Source organism: Canis lupus, chromosome 24, assembly GCF_048164855.1.
Source record: "Canis lupus baileyi chromosome 24, mCanLup2.hap1, whole genome shotgun sequence".
Classification (NCBI taxonomy): Eukaryota; Metazoa; Chordata; class Mammalia; order Carnivora; family Canidae; genus Canis; species Canis lupus.
Window position 1 is genome coordinate 26366030 of NC_132861.1, and position 25381 is coordinate 26391410.

Here is a 25381-nt window from a genome sequence, read left to right on the forward strand (position 1 = left end):
GCTCCCCACAGGGAGCCTACTTCTCCCTCTGCCTATGTCTCTGCCTCTCTCTGTGTGTCTCTCATGAATAAAAAAATAAAATCTTTCAAAAAAGTGTCAGAGTCATCTGCAGAAAGTCTTTTCATTTGAGAATCTGGCTGTTCTTACACCAGAGCCTTGCCCCTCACCCCAGTCCCCCCTGATAGCAGTAATTGTAAAGAACTCTCTAAAGGACATGAGTAGTTGGTGCCCGCACATGCTTATATGATCTAAAAAGCCAGACCTTGGGTTATACTCTAGCCTTATTGTGTCGTCACTATTGACAACACAGAGTGTCACAGACGAAATTATGCAGGGAGGGCAATCAGTATTTCTTCTCTAAACTGGAGGATAGAAAACAAAAGGAACAACACAGGAATAGAGAAGGGACAGGATATACATCAGCCCTATAAGCACACAGAGGGATTGGCAAGTAGATTTATGGTTAATATTGTTGACATTACCCTGAGGCAAACTCGTAAGATAGAAATAATCTTCTCAAACATGCTTATCACTGGATTTGTTTATTTATTTACTCAACTCCCTTTCTTAACTTACCCCAACATCTTTCAAGCCCCCAGCTTCCTCCACAGACAAACACACAAATGCATCAAAGCTCTTCAGTTCTTCCCCCGGCGCTTTATACCTCTATCCAAGCCTTCAGCCTCTTATGGTATCTGTTTACTTGTCTGCATATCTCACTAGATTTTTAAAATTAGAGGAGGCAGCAATTTTGTCTTTGTTAAACTGAAGACCTATACTATGACTGGCAGGTAACAGGATTTTTTAAAAGATTTTTTAAAAATATTTTATTTATTTATTTATGAGAGATACAGAAAGAGAGGCAGCGACATAGGCAGAGAGAGAAGCAGGCTCCTCACAGGGATCCTAATGCGGGACTCGATCCCAGGAACCTGGGATCACTCTCTGAACTGAAGGCAGACACTCAACCACTGAGCCACCCAGGCATCCCTAACAGGTATTTTAAACAAACTTTTATTGAATTGAATAGATTCTGTTAATTTAAACTGTGTTATTAACACTGGGACCAGATGATACCAATTTACTCCCTGTTTTCATTGCTAAGGGGGATGTGTATTCCCAATAGCAGAGTTTCATAAATAAAGTAGTGTTCTATTCCATTTGGAACTCTTGGAAAATATTGCTTGCTTGCTTTGGGGCTCTTTTCAGAGTGCAGTTAGTAAAAATCTCTACTGACAAACATTTCTAATAACTGGGAATAACTGGGAAGTCTCTTCAGTGAGGTCAGAGGCAAGAATCAGAGGACTTCGTTACCTCCGTTTTCAGAATATTACGGGGTAGGCCAAAATTTTAATTTTTCTCCAAATACTTGGTTTCTTCCTCTCCTCTCCCATTGTAAGAAGATCGTTGAGCATAATGTGTTGGACATGGTAAAATTTAGCCTGAGAAAAATGTGGTTTTATTGTTGATGATGTTTGTTGTACAGATAGTTTACTCTGGAAAAATCTCAAAGAACAACCTAAGTTTTTTTTTCTACAAAGATCTATCAATTTCCATAAATAGAGCCAAGAATAAAAGTGGCAGAGGCTTTGATCTTGGCATGCTACTAAACAGAAGCCAGGATCTCAGAGCAGGGGATGGATGAGGGCAGATGGGTAAAAAAGATAGGGGATATGTGCCCGTAGAATTTGATTTGAGGCTAACCCTGTCTGAACTAAACCATACATGGTGAAGAAATGCTGGGAGGCATCCTCCAGATTTCACACATCTTCATAAAAGGCTAACATTAAGATGATTTTCCAGTGAAATCATCTTTCTGGGATTGATGTATACTAACATCCTTCCAAATATTGGAAAAAGTAATGGAGTGGCCATGGTCACAGAGTTCTTGGGTTTCTAGACATGAATGAAGAAACAGTAATCACTGTGCTCACTAAGGCATAGACAAGTTTATATCAAAGGGAGGTGGTACTAGGACTATCTAACTAGGGGCTTGTTTGTCTGATACTCATTTTCACTTATGGATGCACCGCTTTGTGAGATCTTAGTTGTTCAAGAGTAAGAGCACTTTCTGACTCCTCTACTGGATGGCCCACACTTCAAAGACAATGCTGTTTGCTGTTTTCTCCTATTTCATCCTTCCCATTGTACCCCACAAATAGTCATTCTCCTCCAAATTCTACATGTGAGAAAATCTTGAGTTGATTGTGTGTGAAATGATGCTAGAGCTCAAAGGAGTTCAAGCAAGAGAAAAAGTAGAGGTCATATTGAAATATGGAAATAATTAAAGAAGGGGTAAAGAATTAAATTTTTATGCCTGTTGATTTTTTAAAATTTTTAAAGATTTTATTATTTATTTGAGAGAGAGAGAGAAATAGCAAGAGTGAGTATGAACAGGGGACTGGGAGAGGGAGAAGCAGAGCTTTATTCCAAGACCCTGAGATCATGACCTGAGTTGAAGGCAGATGCTTAACCGATTGAGCCACCTGGCACCCTGTGCCTGGTGATTTTCAATAATTATAATAGTCACTATTTACTGAGCTTTGATTAGGTGCAAATTACAATACCAGATTATTTTCAGGTATCAGCTAATTTCATTCTTACCAACACTCTCCCATATAGGATATTACTAGCCCAGTTTTTCGGATGAAAAAATAGAAGATCAAAAAGATTGACTTGCTCAAAGTCACACTGCAAGTCAGTGATAGAACAAATGCTCAAACTCAGATCTATCAGATCCATATTCCTGACTTCAACTCCCACACTAGATAGCACTTCTCAAACTTCACCAGGGTCTCTTTTTTTCTTGTTTGTGTATGGAAAAGTGGCTGTAGTTTTAATCAAGATAACTTATGAAAGCTAAAAGAAAGCTGAAGTATTGTAGATAATATAAAGAAAGGTATGATAAGGTCCCAAAATATTTTGAAGTCAAGATTATATTTTGTCATATTTTTCACTTAAGGATGGAGATTCTTTTTTCCTGTGGATCCAAATATTCAGTGGGTCACTAAATGCCTCATAAACTTCAAATTCAATTGGTCAAAAACAAAGCACTCATTTTCCCCAGCCCAGTCCAATATCCTCTTCTTCCCCACCTCGGTCTGCCCTCTGGTTGAAGGAACTAACGTGCAATCTTCCATGTCAAAAGCTTGACAAACATCTTCAACTTCTCCTAATTGTGTTGAACACCTCACAGATCTGATTTTTTTTTTCTCCTTTTCTTTTTCTGGCCCCTCCTCAGCTCCATTTCCTGCTTCTCCTTCTGTAATCATCTTTCCCGTATTAGGTTCCGTAGTTTTCCGGTCCTCTGCTCTCTTTTCCCTCCTTTACATACTCTTCTTATGTGATTCCATTGATGCTTAATGCCTTATACACCATCTTAAGATGGTAATAAATTCGAAATCTATGTTCCCTACCCAGAACACATACTCTCTCTGTCATTGTCCCTGATAGACAATAGACACCTAACAATTAAATCTCTAAAACAGAGTTTCATCTTCCAAGCCAGTTTTTAAATGTTTAAAAGCTCTTCCTCCAACATTTAAATGGCACTGCCATCCTGAGGCGCCTGGGTGGCTGTCAGTCAAGTGTCATGCTCTCGGGGTTATGGAATTGAGCCTGTGTGGGGCCCTGCACTGGGCATAGAGCCTACCTAAGATTCTCATTCTTCTCTCCTCCTCTCTCCCCTGCTAAAAAGAAAATTTTAAACAAATAAATAAAGGGCACTACCATTCACAAAGTTGATCAGGCCGGGGATGTGGTATCATTTTTAACTCTTCTTTTTGCTCTTCCCATCCTGCCTAAACATCACACTACTCATAAATTCTGGATTCTACTAGGCACGATCCCCTCTGCCACTTTCCTACTTCACCTTCCCCATTTCCTTTCACTCACATGACAGCTTAGCACCGTACATATTCTTCTTATAAGTTGTCAGTCTTTCAATCTCTTCTCCACACTGTCCTGAGAGCACTTTTTTAGAGACAAAATCCAATCTTTACTAACTTTAAACATGTCCATGTTTAACATCTTGCCATTTGCAATGGCATGGATGGAGCTAGAGACTGTAATGCTAAGCGAAATAAGTCAGTCAGAGAAAGACAAATACCATATGATTTCACTCATATGTGGAATGTATGAAACAAACAAGCAAAGGGAAAAAGAAAGAGAGAAATCAAGAAACAGATTCTTAACTACAAAGAACACACTGATGGTCACCAGAGGGTGGGGGAGGGAATGGGCAAAATAGGATTAGGGAGGGCACTTATTGTGATGAGCCCTGGTGTTATATGGAATTGTTGAATCACTATATTGTACATTTAATATTGTATTGTGTGTTAACTAACTGGAATTTAAATAAACACTTGAAAAAGTTTTTCCATGTTTTACATTTGTTCTCAGGATATAGACCAAATTCTACAATGTGGCTTTAAGACTCTCTGTGATTTTGGTTTTATATATCTTTCTGATCTCATTCCTAGACACTCCCTCCTTAAACTCTAAACCTGGGGTGTCTAGTTTTGGAAGACTGCATGCTCCTTCTCACTCTGGGCTCCTTCTCATCCTCTGGGTCTAGTTTTGGGAAAACTCCATGCTTCCTCTCACTTCTGGATCTGTACTCCTTCTCACCTTTAGTGGGGACAGCATGTCCTTGCCAGCACCACTTTTTACCTTAAGAACTTCACTTCCTCTTTAAACTTAAGTACAATAAATAAATAAATAAATAATAAATAAATAATAAATAAATAAATAAATAAATAAATAAATAAATAAATAAATTAAATAAATAAACTTAACTACTATTGCTGCTCAGAAGCCTTTTGAGAATCCTCTCTAAAGTGCAGGATAATTGTTGTCTTCATGCATTCCCTTGTACCCAGTTCTTCCCCTAAAACCACTGATTTTATCATACTCTATTGTATTCTTCAAAAATGTATGCTCAGCACCTAATGAAGTTTTAGACATATAGAGGATCATCAGTAAATATGTGCTGGAAAAATGAATAAGAATGAATGAATGAATGAATGAATGAACACCAACACTAGGTTATGTTCAGAGCTACTTCACTCGTGGGGAGCGGGAGGGGTTGTAGAGTGTACTAAGAAAGAGAAAGGGCAGACGACTGATAATACTATCCCAACTTGTGGATTCATGGCACACTTGAGGCTAGTTTGTGACCTGGAATATGGTTGTGAATTTAAACTGATCAGTAGTTGTGACACTTTGGATTCATGCCAAAGTACTGCTCTTATACCTGAATTTGCTATTGAGGAAATAATGTTGTTGGAAGAGCCACTAGGAAGGGGCTTTTGGAGTTCCAGGGGGAGCAGGCAGATGAGAAGACACTGGAACAATCAATTTACACCAACAACCCCTATAGCTCCACACCCAACTTTCAGAGAAATTTCCCCCTGTTGGCAGCCTTCCCTCTGTTCTTTGCAGGCTACATGTTCTACTAGGCTGACTCAGCTGCCTCTGAACTCTGAGAAGCCTCATGTCTCCCCTCCTGGAGATTCTCAACTACTAAGTGTTCCTAGGCTGCTTTGTACCAAGACAGAGAGAGAGATCTCAGTACCCAGCATCACTGGATTGTCCCATCAAAATCTCTGCCTATGAGCCAAAAGAAATTGAAAAGCTTTATTCCAAAAGGCCCAAGCCTCATAGTGGCTGGGATCCTTTCAATGAAACATCACATTAAGAACATTAAGGTCAAGGGGCGCCTGGGTGGCTCAGTGGGTTAAGCTTCTGCCTTTGGCTCGGGTCATGATCTCAATATCCTGGGATTGAGGCCACATTGGGTTCCCTGCTCATCAGGGAGTCTGTTTCTCCCTCTCCTCCCCACTCCTGCTCTCTCTCACTATCTCTCTCTTTTCTTAAATAAATAAATAAAATCTTTAAAAAAATAAACAAATAAACAATAAGGCCAAATCTTCAGACCCTAAAGATTAGTTCATACAGGAAGCAACAGATCTCCAGCAATGTTGCCAGTTGGGAACTACCAATCTTTCATACTTTAAACATAATTCAGTCACAATGACTTCCACCGCCATCAAGAATCTGAGGTAAGATTGAACTCTCAACAGAATAGAAAAGGTTTGGAAACTAGGATGGGATTTGACTGGATGTCTGAACTTCCTGTTACCACTAGAAAGTGAAGGCCTCCTGCATTTGCTTGATAGAAGATGAATTGAAACCAGTGAATTATACCTTTCAAGTTGTGGGATGCCAGGCATTTGAGCTTAATTTCGCTTCATGTTGTTCTATTCATCTATTTATCAAACAATGATGATTTAAAAAGGCTATCTAGACTATCAAATTTGGAAAAAGGAGACATGAAAGACTCTCTAACGTTGACGTAGACATGGAAACTGACCGTTGGGAAAAATGAACTGAACATCAAAAACTGTAGGAAATTTATTTAACAAAGCTTAGAATTGTCAAATGTAGCAATATCCAAGAGTATTCTAAATTGGTTATTTTATAGGCTCAAGTTATTTAATTTTAGGTCAAAATTTTAACAAAGTTTTGAAGCTCAAATGATGATTACACAATACTGTGGATCATGCATTTCACAAGTTATTGTTTCCTCTTTAACCAAGTTTTATGATAGTTGCATGAAAGACCATGTATTTTATATTCATGAAATCTATCTGGACTAAATGGAAATAATCCTACAATAAGCATGAATTAAGAAATATTATTTTCATTGGCCAAAGTTGGGACAATTTGAACAACAAAAAAAGTAAATGAAATCAATTAATACACATTGAATAGATATTTTGAGAAATAAATTTGTTGTGGGTACCTTTGGAAGTAACTAGGACACCAACCCTTCACTGTTGAAAGAAAACAATTGAGCATTTATGTTGACATCCTCATATGAATTGTATTTTGTCATTTTTTACACAGGGAAATTTGATTATGGATAACATATTAGGTGATGTATGTGTTACTGTTAATTTTATTTGGTGTGATTGTGCTTATGTGCATATGTTTTAGTATGTAAGGGCAAAATGAGATAATGTTTGAAATTTAAAAAACACTGTAGTAAAAAAATAAACAAATGTAGCAATATCTTGATAATTGTTGGATCTAGGAAAAGTATATTCTGTGTGACTTACTACACTATCCTCCTTTTGTCTTCTTTGTTTTGAAATATTTCAAAACAAAACTTTTATAAAAGAAATATTGGCTTTCTGAAGTGTTGGTTAATTCACCAGTATAATGGGTCTAAAATGTACCATGTCAGGTAAATACCACTTCCTACACATAGATGCTCTCAAATCTGTCCATTTTCATGGCAGATTTGCATTATCTCTTGCCTCAGTGAATGAATTACCTTTCTAATTACCCTTTGTAACTCAAATCTCATAGTCCATATAGTGTGCCATGGTCCCCCAGCAGGCACTAATCAAATGTTCTGAAGCAGCAATCAGGAAACTTTCATGTCAGATAGGTCACACAATTATAGGGAGAGAAGAGCAAATCAGTGAGAATATATGCAGAAAAGATAGGAATCTAATGGTGGCTCCAATGTAGGGCTTCTTGGGTTCACTGGGTGGCAAGTCCAGGTGAGTGTGAGCTATTCTCAGCTATCATGACTTCTTTTCTGATGTATACTATTTCCATTGATCAAATATTAGGTCTCTTAGGAGTCTGCCATCTACCTCTGGTTTTCATTGTTTTAGTCTATTTGGGCTGATATAATAGAATACCGTAGACTGGGAGGATTATAAACAATATAAATTTATTTCCTACAGATCTGTAGACTGGGAAGTCCAAGATCAAAGCCCAACCAATTCAGTGTTTGGTGGTGTTTGCTTCCTACCTCTTAGATGATCATCTTTTCACTGTGTTCTCATGTGATGGAAGGGTTTGAGAGCTGTCTGGAGTCTCTTTCAAAAGGGCACTAATGCCACTCATGGGGGCTTCACCCCCTTGACCTAATCACTTTCAAATACCATTGCGTTGGGGGTTAGGTTTCAACATACTAATTTTTAAAAGACACCAACATTCAGTATATAGCATCCATCATGAATGTTGAGGGATATGGGAGAGGTCTCCAATATGGGCACAGCTGGTAGAAGTGGAGAGGAGAATGTATCTGCATAGATGGACCAACTCAAGACATCATCTGATAGGCCAGTGATGTCATGGGACACCACCTCAAACAGCCACTGGAATCAATTGTCTTGCTTTTATGTGATTCTTAGCTTGGGAAGAATTTTCTTAATTAATGTTTAATTTTCTAATTTTTCTTCAAATGAAATATGTCTTCAAGAAAAATTTGAACTTTGAGATGGCTCTGGAAGGAATGAGTCGGATGGTGTTTAGGGGTCCACATTGCATGGGAAAATGCTTTCTTACAAGTAGGGAAAATAAAGGACAGAGGTGGAAGAGCATGGGGTTCCAGAATTGCAAATAGTCTTGTGGGTCTGACATGTGGAGTATATTGATTATTTAGCATAAGCCATTATGTGCATTAAATTCTCTTTAGGAGATACAACGATGAACCAGTCAAGTCATTCACACATTAATTCACACATATGAGACAGGTATGTATTGAATGTGTACTACATACCGGATACTACCATAGAGGATAAGTAAGACATCATCCCAATTCTCTTACCTACTGCTGGGAGATTCAAATGCACTGTTCATTAGGCTGTTGCTTGGGAGTAGGACGGTCAAACTAAGTGTTTTGACCTTATATCTGTATTGACAAGAGAGTTACTTTGTATCATTTGCCACATCCTTTTTATTACCTAGAAAACTGAATAGAAGAGGTCCTCCAAAAATGATTCCTTGATTAAAAAAATTAGAAATTATGTATTTAATGGAAAAGTACATTTTTAATTCATATGAACTTTGTAAGAAAGGTAATTGGTATTCAAAACTGAGAGGGGTATATAGCAAATGGGAACAGAAATTAGCTCAAAATATATGTCCTAAGTCCATTTTGACAATATTAAATGTATAGATTATGGTAACTTAACATGAAAAGATTGGCTGGAGTAAAAACCTTGTAAGATGCTAAAAGTGGGTCATTTCTATCATTTAAGTTTGCAGTTTGAAGCCAGAATGTAGGTAATCTGTATATTTTTATTATTCTATAATTTCTTTATTATAGAATTCTGCTCATTTCAACTACACCCAAACTTTATTTGCAGTGCATTTGATAGCCGAGTCATAGTCATTAGAATTTTCTTTTATTATTATTATTATTTCTCAAATCATGAAGACTGCTACTTCAGGACCCAGGGTCAGGAACTAGATGACTGAAGAAGTATTATAGTGAACGTGAACAGTCTGCTTGATTTTAATGTCATTAAATTTGAAGTATGTTTCTTTTAAATGAATGTAGGGCAGTAATATCTTTAAATTTCAAAGGGTAATTTTTAGATGGGCTATTAGTAAATGTGTTATTATAGCAAGATTTCAAAGAAATGATGGGTGGGAAATGAGTTGTTAGTTTAACAGCAGAACCCTACAGTCTTAGGCACTGGACTATTGACTTTTGTTGGTATAGTGCAAAAAAAAACAAAAAAAAACAAAACAAAGAAATTATCCAAAGCTTTTAAAAATATTTCCAAGAACATGACAGCTAGAATGTATGAGCCATACTTCCATCTCAAAGACTTCTATATCACTAAGGTTTTAACTCAATCTGTTGGAAACTCTTTTCCCAATATCCTTAATGCAAGCAAAATGGAAAATGGATTCTCATTTCTAATATTTGCTTTACAACTATTTTTTGCTAAAACATTTGTATTGTTGAAAGCAAGGACTATTCCACTCCTTATTATTGCAATTACTTCACAATCAATGTTTTCAAGATAACTCTAAAACAAGTTATTTATTAAAATGTGAAAGGAAGTAGTGCATATCCTCTAATTATATGATTCCTTGTGGTTGAAATGTCTCAACTTTAAAATTAAGAGTTAGAATGCTATATTTAGTTGGTGGATATACTGAAAACCTACTACTTGAAGCCTCCTGTGGATGTCATCTTACTAACCAAATGATCTCTAAAGATAACTACTTACAAGAGCTACAATTTTTTTTATTAATAAATAGGTTACATGAGGCATTAAATAATTGATCCATTTATTTTGAAAAAGTCAACCCAATTAAAGAAGACGAACCACACCAATTGTTTTACTGTGAGAAAAACGTGTTGCTTTTTGCCCCTGAGACATACAGACGCAGCTCTATTTCAACAACAGGAAAAACAGTACTCCAAAGATATGTGTAAATTATGCCAATTATTTTTTATTGTTCTCCTGTGGATAAAATTCTTACATGAATATGTAGTGTATCATTTACTTATTTACTTACTAATGGAATTTTCCTAGCAGGAATAAAACTAAGAAAACAAACATAAAATTATTAAGGATCTTTGGGGATAATACATTAATAATACATTAATAATACCATATAGTAAAAAAAACAAAAACAAAAAAAGTCAAAGTTATTTCTGCTCCTGAGTCAACATGATGAAGCTTTATTTGGTTAAGTAATATGCACTATATTATATGAAAAGTAAAATAACCAGGTTAAATCTAAAAATCAGAGATAAAGAGACACCCTTTTGTGCATGTATTAATGATAATTTAAAAAGAATGAGTAGTATAACTAGCATGAGATTTTGTGGGTGTGAGTCTTTAATGCTTAGTTAAAAGTGTATCTCTATTACCTCAATTAGTAACTCTTAAGATTGCAAATGATCTAAATAATTATTTTTAAAGCATTTCATTGAGATGCTCCCCAAGTGTTTCATCTGTGACTGAGAAAAAAATAAATAAATAAAATAGGAGGGGGGTTTTATATATACAATAAAAGATGGATATATTCTTTTTTAGTATTTATTAAAAACTGAAGCTAATAAGGAAAATGTAAAAATGTTTTTATTTTCAAATCTTATGTGTGTTTACTTGTCTTTTAGCATTCAAAGATTCTGGTATGACTTTAACTCCAGTATTATGCTTTTGGAATCTTTTTTGTTATTTAGTTTAAAAAACAGCTCATATCTTTAAAGCTCTGGAATGGTGTAAATCATTACAGTGGTTTCACATTTTCATGGGATCAAGGAAACAACAGTAAGCTCATAAAACAGATACCACTAATTATGCAGAGGAGAAGTCATAAAGTTACTAGGAGAAGCATGTTTTATATTCATGGACACATCATTAAAAGTTTAAGACATGCTATCAAATTCTACATTTTAATACTATACCCAACAGCATTAAACCCTCCCAACAAGAAAATCAGATTGTTTAATGATCCTTTTTTGTCACACTGGTTTTATATGTCTGCAGTTGAAGCAGATGTGGAGTTTGTATTGCTCAACTTTTTTTAAAAAACACTGAACAATTAAAGAATCATTTTATCCTTTATATCTAGTGTTTTTAAAAGATCTAAATCATCTTCTGGTATATTTTTCTTAAATAAAATGTATTTATTGAGGTAATAAGCTTTAATTCCAGATAGCATGTGTGGATTTTTAAAATAACGACTTGAGTTTTCTTCAGATCCTACAAAACCATAAGGAGGGTTTCATAATGATAAAATAGCTTCCATTTTATATTAGTTTCTAAAATTTAAATTTAAGAAAATAAAATCAAATTTTGGGGCACATATAAAAACACAAAGTGTTGCCTGTCACTAAGAGAAATCACTGAGAAATCCAAGAATCATACAAAACATTAACATTACAGGCAGTAATTTTAATAGATGAACAGAGCTGGAACATCACAGGCATTTACCAACACTGGCACACATGTGTAAGCGGCAGCCTTTTTTTACTTGTCCACAAAGAGGCTGAAGATGATCTAAGATCATAAGTTGTGTACAATTCTAAAATGTTTCCCTTTGTACATAAGTAAATGTTTTTCATTCCACAATTTAAGCACATCTGATAGCTCCAGAATACACACTTTCTTGAGTATTTTAATGGGAATTTTACATATTGATGGCTTCAAGCTTAATCTCAAAGTGAAAGTAAAATATAGCCATGGCAATTCAGAGATGAGACCTAAAAGGCTCCAAATTGGGGGAAAAATAGAATGATTAGTTGTTGGGGATAAGAAATAAACCATGGGAAAAGCAAAGTCGTTGAAAATGCTTAAAAACTACAAGAGAGATTTATGCACCAGATCAGAGTTTGAACTCAAGGACCCAATCACTTCAAGGAATTTAGTGAGGGTTTATTACTGGAACGTGGTGAAGTCAGCTGTGTCGATGGATGGCCATGGGAAGAAGACAGAGCTTGGTGCTGCTTACCGGCTGTGTGCTTTGTCATCTGATTTTGCTACGACTTCACCATCATTCAATAATTTCCTCTTGATTTTTTCATGCATTGCACTGAACATCAAATGGTAAGAAGCTATGGATAAAATACTGAAGGAAAAATAAAATCCTCTTGCTTTGATTTTTGGATTTACCCTATCAGGGACACACACTGGTTTACAGTTTAAAAGCTACAACTATGTCCCTCAAAATGCACAACAGCATGTTACATAAATGCAAATTGATCAACATCGTGCACTACAATGTGATGTTTCCTCAAAACAAATTGTCCTAAACTGAAACACGGAGGGAAAGGCAGGTATATATAGGTAGATGACAGATAATGAGAAAGATTATAATAGACCAATTTACCTTTTGATAAAAGTGTATTTGATTTATATGCACACGCCTGCACACACACACGAGCAACTACCAAACACTCCACATTATGCTAAGCACTCCTCCATATACAAATTTATTTAATCCTCTTGACAACTTTAAGAGGTAATTACTATTTTTACCCCTATTTGATAGTGAGGAGACGGAGGTAAAGTCTGTCCGAGGTCCCAGAGCTTATAAATTTAGGAACTGGGATTAAAAACTAGGTAATTTATTAAACTTTTTCAGAATATATTGTAATCTTGATCTATTTCATAAATCATGTAATATATATGAAAATTACAGAGCCTTTTAATTATCCTCAGATATTCATATGATACATACACTTACTTTATTAACACGTAAAAGCTTGTATGCTTTAGCTATCAGAATCTCCACTTGTGAGAAAATCTTTAGTAGGAGGTATCAAGAACATGAGGACTTTGACACTAAATCCATTTAACCTGTAACCACAAGAACTAAAGAGTTGGTTCTTTGAGGTTAACAGATAAGTAGCTATTTTTATTGAAACTACCGACAGATGACTTTTAGGAATCGAAGCTTTTAGGAGTCAGCTTTTACAGATTTTGGGCTGGTTTTAATTTAAGCACTGCAAGCGAAAAACAACAAACTTAGAAGAAAATATGGTTACTCATTTGCATCTCCAATTTAATAATGTCCATAATTGTTTCGGATACCAAAGTTAGATCCAAATGCTTCTCTACCAAATGCAGCTGCTCAGCAAACGAACACTGATTTGATTTTTCTGCAGGGTACATGTTCACTCGCTGTTCTCATGATGAATAAATAATGCCACGATGCCGTGGAGTTGCGGACCTTGCCCTTCTTGTGAAAAGGGCTGCGTCTGCTTATTCTCAGACATTCACGATCCTAAAGGAATAAGACACCAGAGGCCTGTGAATGAGAAGGCCTTTTCAGACGTACAAAGCCTTCCCTCCTGAATCCACCTTAACCAGTTTGGAGAAAAGAGCTTTTGGCACCAAGGCATCCTTTAGGAAAGACTGATAATGATCACTAAAGACATACTGGGGGCTGCTGCCTCACTCACTTCAAAGGATTTCTCTCTTAATCAACATTAAATCATCATTTTGCCAGGGATATAAGGACAGCTGTACACAATCTATTTGTTTTAAACCAGATTACAGCCAGGTCCCTCTGCCAAAGTATAAACTTCTTAATGTTGCCTGTGCTTTAATATTTTTTAACTTGGAACTTTTATTTCCAATTCAGTGTCCCAAATTAGCATTTCTGTCTTAGTTTATGGATTGGGTCTTCCCATGAAAGCTGAGCTAATAGCTTTATCAATTATCCAGATAACTTCTACAACCAAACAAAATAGACTGAAACAAAACTTTTTAACATAAATTACTCAAACATTTTAGGCTGCAAAATCTGAAGTCTCAACTTGCTACATCATTTTGTGTGGTATGTACTGATTGTTTGGTATTAACTATCTGGCATATACAGTTGTGCCTCTTCTTTTTTTCTTCTCTAAAATGCAGATCCACGTGCCCTACATCTTTTACCTTTGTTTTGATCCTGTGACATTAGCAACCCTAATCCTTCTTATCCCTTGGTGGTCCTGATAAGTCAAGGATAACTACAAAGACATTTTATTGCCCAATTAAAGAAAAGATATTTTAAAAAGATAACGAACCAAGGCCCTAAATTTCAGCCCCAGTTGATCTCTCTAGTTTTATGCAAAAGAACATTAAGCTACGATATCTAAAATCAATCAGCGATCATTACTTCAAAATTATGTATTAAGTAGGTACAATATAAATTAAGTAGATGCAATTTCTGCTACATTGAATTATAGTCAACTAATACAGAGTTCTTACTTAAATTTGGTTCAAAACAATGTCATTAGCAACATGAATGATTATATAACTGGAGAATATTCATGGTATACAATATTTCTATTGATTTTAGAGTAGTTTATGCTTATTGATAATCCATTCTGAGTCATTACCTCCATTGTGCTGATTACTGAATGGAACAACAGAGATTTTTATTAAATTACTTTGCTACAGTATTAGATGAGAAGCAATGAATATTTCTTTTGGTCTTACAATTCTAGCATCTCTTGCTAGCAACATATTTTGAAATCTTTTACATTTTTTTTTGCTAGCAATGTAGAAAGAAGAAATGTGGGTTAGAATTTTCTTTAACACATATACCAGAAGATGTTGCTTTATGACCGTATAGAATCTTAAGTTAACAAAACATCAATTTTTAATTATGATTGATAATATATATTATGCAGGCACTAGGGGAGGCTTTGAGTATTTATCATAGAGGTCCATTTAATTTCTGCTGCTTTCCACCCTTGAGAGGAATTTTATAAATGGAAACTGAAAGAGTGAAGACCCACAGAATAGAAGACACTCAAGACCTCAGATGGATGAGCACCTTTTTTTCTTCTGTTTACATTAGAAAAAGTGCCAATTGCCAGTAAAGTTAGTGTCACTGGGCCTCCCTGAAGGAGTGATACAATATGGACCCCTAACCTCTTCTCAACCACATGTCCGAAGCATGGAGAGATCCAGGAATGGAAACCTTTAATCATAGCTATGCTACCTTTACACCTTCCAAGTAGGAAGGAAACTTGTGTCTCTGTCCATATTTTGAGTGCTGACGTTTTATAAGTGGTTTAGGGAAAGTCCAAAAGGACTCCTGCGTCAAGACTGTTCTAGGACAGTTCAGTAATGGGTGAACAGTAGTCTCGTTATAGTTCAGAAGATGTGAAAGTTACTTCTCGTTTTCTCTTCTGCATTATTTCCCTTCATTCTCCCCAAGCCTTGCAGCCCTTCTGACCAAATTCCTAGTCTGTCTTACTGAATTCTTGGGTCCTCAAGTGGCCAAAAATGGAACAGTTATGGAGCAGTATAATTTATAGTGCTAGAGCCTCATGCACTGCATAAGTTCAAATCCTCTGCCACTGTCTAACAGTGTACCATTGAGATGTTACTTAAATTCTCTGATATGTCATAGTTCCTGTAAGATTACTTTGAGAGCTGAATGAGGGAACATATTTAAAGTGCTCAGCATAGTACTTGGTATACAGTAATATATTAAATATATTTTATTTAATAAATAAATATTTATTAAGCTATTAATAACATTAATAGCCCTCCTTAATGCCCATTACCCATCTAGCCCATTCCCCTGCCCACTTCCCCTCCAGTAACCCTCAGTTTGTTGCTACCTGGATAATTTTTGAGTGGAATATAACTCAATAAATATTAATATTAATTAATAAATAATTAATAAATAAATTATTAATAATTTATTATATTAATAAATATTAAGCTATTATTAATTATTACCACCTACCATAAAAAGCACTCAGATTTGTGAGGATATAGCATAAAACTACAAAGTAAATATCATGATTAATTACAGGGTGAAATTATCATTCCAACATCACCAATTGACATAACACCACAAAAGGATTCCAAATACAGTTCTCCTTGCTTTCTGGAACAGAAAGGATTATGATTCCAAAATAACAGATACTTATTAACAGCCATAATTAGGAGAGGGGAGGAATTTACTTTTTAGGTTGATTTATATGATGGTTGTGAGCAGCTGTCTTCAGAATTCCTGAGAGGACACCCAACTCCCAAGTGAAGCAGTGGAAATGCTTTGATTGCTGCATTCCACAAACCATCATCAAAGTATTTATTTAGTCTGAACTCCTAACTGGTTCATCATCTCTAGAGGTTTGATAGCTAACAGTTTATCCTTAAGCTCAAGAATTCATATCACCAGTGGAATTTTTTCCATCAGAGTGACATATCTAGGTTTCAACACTGAGGAAACACATCCAAGCATTTTATGACTGGACTTCTTAAAACTTCTCAAGTCTTAAGTAAGAATTTTACTTTACATGTTATGTGATGTAAACATTTATTATCTTCAAATTCTTAAACCATTTCTCTTAAGGTGTTTGTCCTTGCAATAATCTTTTACGAGCATCTCATAATTTTCATTTTTAGAAAGTTTGGTCATTTTGTATATTCTCATTGCCAAAGTTGCACAAAGTCGAACACCTTTGCCCTGAAATATTGAAATATCAGAGTCCTGAATATTGAATGGGGGAAATTATGGATAACTGAGATATTAACAAGGGATAACTTAGAGCCCCTGACACTCAAAAACTTCACATATGCAAGGGCAGGAAAATAATTGATAAAGCAAAAAGTTTTTTTTTTCAAAGATTTTATTGATTTATTCATAAGAGACAGAGAGAGAGAGAGAGAGAGAGAGACAGGCAGAGGGACCCAATTCCGAGTCCCCAGGATCCGGCCCTGGGCCGAAGGTGGCGCCAAACCGCCGAGCCACCCGGGCTGCTCAACAAAAAAAGTTTTAAAAAGAAAACCAATGAAATTACCAGAAGGGGAAAAAAAATCCCTTGAAAATAAGAGCATGTTAGAACTGCTTTGAGGAAATTAAACATGAAATGAATTGTATTTTACATATTATTATTTTTTAAATTATTTATTTATTTATTTATTTATTTATTATTCATGAGAGACACAGAGAGAGAGGCAGAGACATAGGCAAAGGGAGAAGCAGGCTCCCTATGGGGAGCCCCACGCAGGACTTGATCCCAGGACCCTGAGATCATGACTTGAGCCAAAGGCAGACGCTCAACCACTGAGTCACCTAGAGTCCCTATTTTATGTATTTTAAAGGACAGTATTGGTTAAAGGTATTGCTGAAGTTATATTCCACTCAAAAATTATCCAGGTAGCAACAAACTGAGGGTTACTGGAGGGGAAGTGGGCAGGGGAATGGGCTAGATGGGTAATGGGCATTAAGGAGGGCACTTTTGTAATGAACACTGGGTGTTGTATGTAAGTGATGAATCACTAAATCCTACACCTGAAACTAATATTGCACTGTATGTTAACTAGCTGGAATTTAAATAAAAACTTGGAAAAAATTATCCAGGTAGGGTAATAAAACATATGTTTATAATAAAATATTATATATATATTTAACAACATTGAATTATATAAAAGATGCCTTATTTTATCTATATAAGAGTGGCATTATCACTGGGGCCATTTTATTTTTGATGATTGAGCCTCTTAAGGTAAGGCTGGGTTTTCATTCTTTGTGGCAGAGCCAGCTAAGAAATTGCACACCTGGCACCCACCACTTTCTCTAATCCCTGCTCCCCTCTTTATTTTAGTTTATACTTTCCTGGTGTTAGCACCCCATATTGCCCCTGCCATTCTACAGCACACTGTTCCAAGCCTGCCTTCTCAGAGGAGAGCCCTTCCATCACAATGTATCCCCTTGAGTCTTACTACTGCAAGTTGCTTACAACCCCCAGGGAAAAGATGGAATAGTCCCATTCATGATTTATGTCACTAGTGCTAACGTGGCTTCAGAAATATCTGGTTTAAATATTTTACATTTTAATAAGCATAAAAGTCTATGTTTTCATGTGTTTCCTATTCCAAGAGTTAGGAAGTGTTTCTTTAACAATTAATAATTCCAAATGAACTATAAATCCTGAAATTTCTTATAGGTGAGAATGTTCTGGAACTTCATGTAGGAAATCACCTACTTCACCCTCATATATTGCTATACATTTGACCACCTGAGACATTTAGTATACTACATCATTTTTTAAAAATTTATTTATTTATTTATTTGTTTGTTTGTTTGTTTATTTATTTATTTATTTATTTATTTAAGAGAGGAGTGGGGGAGACTAGAAGCAGAGAGAGGGGCAGAGAGAATGAGAGAATCTTCAAGCAGACTCCCCATTGAGCATGGAGCCCCATGTGGGGCTCACTCCCAGGATCCTGAGATAATGACCTGAGCCAAAATCAAGAGTCAGAAGCTTAACCTAAGGTCACCCAGGTGCCTCTATTCTACATCATTTTATTCAAAGCACCATATAGATGATTTCTTGGATTGTTCTTACTTTATGTAAAACAAATGAAATTATTTCCACCTAAAATAAAGAAACAAAAGTTTGCTGACCTTCTCAAAATTAAAGATAAAATCTTTGGACATTTTAAATGATTTGTGAAGGGTGATTATATTTACATGGGAAAAATGGTTAATTACTCAAGGTTTTCCAAGCTTTTTATATTTTGTATTTTTAGTCCATATATGGGAAAATACCATGAAAACCATATTAAATAATTTGATCAGTAACATTATGTCTAATAAAGTAAAGAAATAGAGCAATTTTCAAAAGAACGGTCCTTCCCAAATGCTCAGTGTTGTGAAATATCTATATAATTAAGACAAAATGACATTCCAGCTTGAACTATTGTGAATAATTGGCTCAACTCTCCAATTTGTTTTGCAAATGTAGTCACGATCAGAATGATAAAATTATATCTATTATAAAGAGACCTCAAAAGGCTGAGACATTCAGGTCAGAACATTGAAAACAAAGCCAAATGTTTACTCAAAATCAAACCCAGAACTTCTTTTGAAATTCACTGAAAGAGCAATCATTTCCAATGTCTTTTCACCTTCTGGTATGAGATGGAAGTCAAACTGGAAATACTGAAACACTTTAAGAAAGGCAGTAAAACAAAAACAAGCCTTCTTGTAAGACTTCCAGATGAAAGAGTTTTGAATAAGCATTTAATCATGTGGATCCTGGTTCAAGCCAAGCTGAACCTCAAAGGTTTACCTGCACTCATTATTTAGAATTTACAAAGAAATGGAAATGCATTGCATCTATGGGGAACACTGAAGATGAAATGATTTTATGAGGAAACTGAATATTTACATTTAGCGCCTTGTTGTGGTCCATCTGGCAGAGGGGAACAACTGAGTGCTGCACTTCTCCCAGGCTGTTTGGAGGTATTTTTGTTTTCAAATGTTGTGCTTTCGCAATGAGTCTTTCTTTTTTTTTTTAACTTGCACAGGATGTTAAGTTTAAAGTAATGTGCCAGCTGATTTTCCTAGCCGATTTTAAATCTCTAGATTTGTATAATGAGTGTTTTGATTAAAAAAAAAAAAAAGTCCTTGGGAAGATAGTAGTTTAGAATATGACAAAGAATGTTACTAAAATTAAGTGCTATTAGCTACCTATAAACTGTTCTCAAGCACAAATTTGATGAATCATAATTTAAATTTAACTAGTGTAGTGAGTCAATTAAGAATATCCATCTCCAAAGATATTTTTGAACTTGTAGTATTTTGCAATTGATTCTGTTTGACTGACTGCCATGCTGGCAAATCAACCTAGTAAAACTTATATTTTCTCCTGTGCCATAAAGATGAAACCAATAATCAAAGAGGAAAAAAAAATCAGGATTTTTCTGTAAGCAGAATTACCTTTCAGAACGCCAGGTCAACTTTCCTGACATCTTGTCTTAAGAATTACTAAGATTGTAAACTGAATAAATTGGCACTACCAAGAGGTGGCCCTAACATAATTTGGCATAATTCCAGAGCTGATTTTATTTCTTCTTCCTTTTAGAAGGTGACAGCACCTCTTCCCTGAGACAGGATATCCAAGCACACTGTATACACACTCTGAAAAATCATGCTTACAACTGTCACATGAAAGAATTTACAAAGTTACATTTCCACACTGTTTTGGCTTCCTCCACATCCTGACAATAACCAGACTATATGTTTCACTTGTTCTGAAGCCATATATAAATAATAGAATGATATAAAGAATAAAACAAACTGCTTTCCAAAAATGGAGTCTGTAAATCACAGAGTGCAGCAAGTTTTGCTTCTAAAACATCTAAACTCTTCCTGGGTGCCAGTACTATCTACCACAAAAGAGTCACTGGATTACTTTTGATAAGGACTGGCTAATCTTACAAAAGGAAATTATAAAAAAAAAAGAAGAAGAAAGAAAGAAAGAAAGAAAGAAAGAAAGAAAGAAAGAAAGAAAGAAAGAAAGAAAGAAAGAGAAAGAAAGAAAGGAAGAAAGAAGAAAGAAAGAAAGAAAGAAAGAAAGAAAGAAAGAAAGAAAGAAAGAAAGAAAGAAGAAAGAAAGAAAGAAAGAAAGAAAGAAAGAAAGAAAGAAAGAAAGAAAGAAAAAAAGAAAGAAAGAAAGAAAGAAAGAAAGGGAAATCCTTGGAATATTACTTCAAAGAGTTTATCATAGATATCAACTCTATGATAATGATTATGATAATGAGTTATCATAGAGTCGATTATCATATCATAGTTTATCAACTCTATCATTGAAAAAGTTACTTCAAAGAGTTTATCATATTTAATAGCACCAGAGAAAAAAGGGCTGCATGTTAAACAGGTAATAGAAAAAGTACTGTGTAAAAAAAAAAATACTATCTTATTAAAAACCTAAACAATAAGGGGGATTGAAATCAATGTTTGTATTGGATAGACCACCATGCCCTAAGTCATCACCAGTAACTGCCTAGCTGAATTTGAAGGTTGTGTGGATTAAGTTAGTGATGTATAGGTGTTTTATTATTATTATTGTTGTTATTATTATTAAACTCTTTTCTGGAAGTATTACATAAAGTGGGAAATAGTAGGTTGGTAGCTCACTGAATTCTTACAAAATAAATATTCCTAAATTATCAGACAAAATCAAGAAATAGATTATTACCTTAAATCTTAAAAGACCCTGTAATGGCCCCTCCAACTCACTACCATACTCTCTTCAAACACCATAAATTGCCTGTGTGGGGAGCTTATATAAATGGAATCATGAGGTATATAGTATTTTGTCTGTCTTCTTCTGCTTAACATTACTTTTCTGGGATTGGTGCACATTGATGACCTCATCTTTTTCATTGTTACATACTATTCAATTTTGTGGCTATACCATGGTGTATTTCTACTGCCACTGGACATTTGGGTCATTTTCAGCTTTGTACTCGTACAAATAGTGTTGTTCTAAATATAATCATCCTTGCCTTCTGGTGTACATTTTTGTCCATTTCTGCTTCAGGTATTCCCAAAAGTGGAATTTCTGGGTCATAAGGGACACACATCTTCAATTTTAGTGGATAATGCAAAACAATTTTCAAAGTAGTTGTGCCAAATAACATCCCCACTGGTAGCTGATGAGAGCTCCATTTGTCCTACAATTTCACTAACACTTGAAGCTGCCTTTTCATTTAGCCAACTGGTATATAGCAGTAAAACACAAATTTTCTGATGACTATTGAGCCTATATAGCTCTTCACATGAATATTGTCCATTGGGATATCTTCCTCTGTGAAGTATCTGCTGAAGTCTGCATGGCTTAATTTTGCTTAAATGATTTCACTTTTCTCTCCTTTCAGGTGGAAAGTTTTTTTTGTGTGTGTGGAAGACCAACTCAGAGCAGTCCTGTGACAAATCATACACTGCTTTCTCCATCCTCACAGTTCTGTAAGGTAAGTCATGCTTAAAACTACCCCCCACCCTTTTTTTAAAATAAGAATACTGGGTCCCAGAGAGGGAAACTAAGTGATCAACTCATAATCACTAGAGCTAGGATTAAAATCAAGGGTCTTTCTTTAAATTTCTGATCTTTTCACTTGTAGTCTTGAATCTAGGCAAAGTTGTTATAACAAAGAAATACAATCTAATACATAATGAAGAATACTCAAAGGAAAATATTTGAAAAGTATGTTTGCATTTATTCTCACATGTCTTTGGAACAATTAATATTCTACTGAAGAGAGGAGTTATTTGTGACAGTAAAGTCCCAGCCAAGCAACTCTTGTAGAACCACAGAATAGAATTACAAACTATCAGAAACAAGGGTTCTTTGGCCATATATATTTATGATGCCACTCATCCATCCCAGACCGGAGTGAATGATTACTACATTTGACATTTCTACAAATCACCTATCGAAGTCAGAAATACAAAGTTTCAACTTCACATTTTACCTATAAAATTCTTCTGGTGAAAACACATTTTACTAAAGCATTCAAAATCGAATAGAGTTAACTCACTCATCTAGGTTTTCTGGGGCTTTAAGTGGATTTCAGACACAGAAGACATTCTTTCAATTTAGATAATGTTTAAATTGAGAAAGAGAGAAAAGGCAGAAAGGAAATCTGTCATTCCATATGAGTGGAAACAGTTGACAGGCCAAATATATGATGGTTTATGAAGAGATTACCTAATTATAGAACTTTTATTATGCATATTATTGTAATCATCATGCTGTCTACTTCAAACATGGTTCAAACTGGTGCCCCAATACTATCAGGATAGATCAAGACAGTTCCATCTGTTGAGCCATCGGATCATTCTGAATTCTGCAAGACATAAAGTGACACTGTCTGTTCCCTACAGACAAATTATAAAAATTGAAAACCAGAATTTTAAGTTACTTAATGCCTTTTATGGCTCTTAAAAATATACAAAAATTTAAGTAACAAACATTCTATAAGGTTTATATTATGCAATCGGAACCCTTTATGATTTATTTTAATATAAATTGAGCCAAAGCTCACAGCAACGCAGAATGAACCTGGAAAGGAGAAATAGCCTCTAGTATTTGTGAGATTTTACCTCTCTTGGTTTCTATGTCCTTCTCCATAGCGAGGAAGACAGACATTGTATCTCTAGTGTTCTTCCAGTTGAAAGTGCAGCACCTTTCTATGGTATTATTGCTTCCAATTGTACGAAAGCATAAGCAGTCGGGGGAAGATCCCCCAGAGCAAGACATCAAGTATAATGGAGGACAGTGATTTGCTTGGTCGGCCTTTTAATCATATGTATTTGGGTACAAAATCCTGGCTCTGCACCTTTCTAGCAGGGTGATTACAGGCAATTAACTCAGCCACTGAAAGATCTACTAATCAATGAAAGAATGATCCTTGGAGAGTTGGAGGAAATTCTGGGGAGAGAAATAAAAAAGATTCAAGTGGAAGGGGAAAGTCTTCCACATATATCTCTTCTCCAAGTTCCTCAAGTAGCATCTCCTGGAAAACCAGGACACAAAATGAGGCAATATTGAATACTCTGTATGGACAACTTACCATGTGCTGAGCACTTCCCATATTGCAGAATTTGACACACAGTTGCACACACACAGAGAAATAGGTAGTATGCCTCCTGGTCTCTTCAGTTCCTCCTCTCTGTAGAAGCCAAGCTTCTTTATGGTTTGATATTCATATTCAAATTTCAACTAGTATTTATGCACTACCACACTTAACACTTGCTTGCTTTTTAAAGCTCTGTTGTATGTTTTTTACAATAACAATTTCTGAGGAGCATCTCTTGATCTCTTGCATGACCTCACGCAGGTGGTATTCATCAGGTGCCTCATCTATAAAATAATAACAACTGTACCTTTTTCATAGAGTCATTACAAGAATTAAATAAGCTAATTTTTTAAATGCTTAGAACATTGCCTGGCACGTAAACAGAACAATGCAAATTTTTTGTCAAATAAAATAAATCTCTTTTGTTGTCATTTAACTTTTCATGTTCTGATTTTTTTTTCTCACCAAATTTTCCTTAGGGGAAAAGATCTGTGTCATGGGTGTTTGTGTTTCCTACAGGAAGGCGGAAAACCAGGCCAGGAGAAAGAAAAGAAAGAAAATGATCTCTTATTGAATAGTTCCAATAAACCAAGCACTGGACTAGATGTTTTTTAAGTAAATGTTCCATTTAATTTTCCAAAGAACGTTATAAATTTGGTAAGATTCTTCCTGTTTAAAAAATTAAGAAAGAGGATCAAAGAAGAGAAGTTTCTGCCAACGAGGCATAGTAGTGGCTCAGAAAAAAATAACTTTGAAATATTTTGCTTTTCACATTTCTAAATCTGGCTTTTTAGAATTTCTAGGCCGAGATGTATTGTATTGAAACTAGTAAGAATGACAGCTGTCACCCCACTTAGTGCCTGTCATCTACCCATCTACCTACTTACCTTCTACCTATGTCTTCTTTACTCATTGTCATACTCTGTGCTGTAAGTGTAGAGTGAACCCACTGGCACTTGTTTACCATAACAAGTGCCATTTCTGAAGCTTGGTATCCAGCAAGATACTAATAGATGTCCTCTAAAAAGTCAGTTCTGTGATAAAAAAAAAATATGTGAGAAGTACTAGATTAAACAAATTTAAACTGGTTGCTTTGTTGCATAACTTCTCAGAGTTTGGGATATGTCAATATTGCCGTTATTTATAGAGTATGTAACTTTGTCAAAATGTATTTTACTACAAGATTTTTTTTTTATTTTACCCATTAACATCTCACAAGCTACTGGTGTTCAACAGACCATGGGTTAGAAAATTCTGGCGCCTTTTTTTGGTGAAAGACCAGACACAATGAGGAAGCACATAAAAGTTGAGAACAAGTTAACACAAATATCAGACTATCAAGAGGAACCAACAAGCCAAAGAACAGCATTTTAATAGGACACTTATAAAAATAGCTTTTACAGGCCAGTGACTAGAACCATGCCCAGTTCCTTGTAGAAACAGAGTGATATATGTTTAATAATAAATGGATGAATATGAGCCAGTTATTCTGCTAAGGGAAAATGTGTCACCATTTCTTTTCCTCATCCTATGTGGATTCAAAGTTACAAAGGTAAAGAAAGGAAGCAGGCAGAAATAACAAAATACTTCAAAATCTTGGTGTCCCTGTTGAAATCAAGCTCCCTATGCAAAAGATTTTAAAAGGTCATCTATTCATTTATTTAATAAGTATTTGGTGAAGGAATAAATAAAGAGAAACTCAAGGCAAGAAGAGGGAGACTAGGTAT

The 25381-nt window shown here is 35.3% G+C and overlaps 1 long non-coding RNA gene across 1 annotated transcript; it reads left to right on the plus strand.

The window, feature by feature from the left end:
- The first annotated feature begins 354 nt into the window (after positions 1–354).
- On the plus strand, positions 355–24488 carry LOC140616459 (uncharacterized). Its single transcript, XR_012016937.1, has 3 exons — positions 355–997; positions 21954–22046; positions 24134–24488. It is a non-coding gene; the product is annotated as an uncharacterized lncRNA (long non-coding RNA).
- The last annotated feature ends 893 nt before the right edge of the window (positions 24489–25381 follow it).